Below are 583 nucleotides of genomic sequence, written 5' to 3'. Positions count from 1 at the left end.
CAGGAGGTATGTAAGAGGGATAGTTTCAAGTATCTCGGGTCCGTGATCCAGAGTAACGGTGAGATTGACAAGGATGTCTCGCACCGTATTGGGGCAGGATGGATGAAGTGGAAGCTCGTGTCGGGGGTGTTGTGTGATATGAAGGTGCCGCCCAAGCTGAAAGGAAAATTCTACAGGGTGGTAGTCCTTCCGGCCATGTTGTATGTAGCGGAGTGTTGGCCAGTTAAGAACTCTCACATCCAAAAAATGAAGGTGGCAGAAATACGGATGTTGCGCTGGATGTGTGGGCTGATTAGAGGGGATAGAGTGAGGAATGAGACTATCCGGGAGAAGGTTGGTGTGACTCCGGTGGAGTGCAAGATGCGGGAAGCCCGATTGAGATGGTTCGGACACGTGAAAAGGAGGGGCATGGATGCCCCGGTTCGTAGGTGTGAGAGGCTAGCGTTGGATGGTTTTAGGCGGGGTAGAGGTAGGCCGAAGAAGTACTGGGGTGAGGTGATTAGGCGGGACATGGAGCAGTTACAGCTCACCGAGGACATGACCCTAGATAGGAAGGTCTGGAGGACGCGAATTAGGGCAGAAG

This window comes from Capsicum annuum, chromosome 1 (genome assembly GCF_002878395.1).
Source record: "Capsicum annuum cultivar UCD-10X-F1 chromosome 1, UCD10Xv1.1, whole genome shotgun sequence".
Classification (NCBI taxonomy): domain Eukaryota; kingdom Viridiplantae; phylum Streptophyta; class Magnoliopsida; order Solanales; family Solanaceae; genus Capsicum; species Capsicum annuum.
This window is presented reverse-complemented; position numbering follows the sequence as displayed.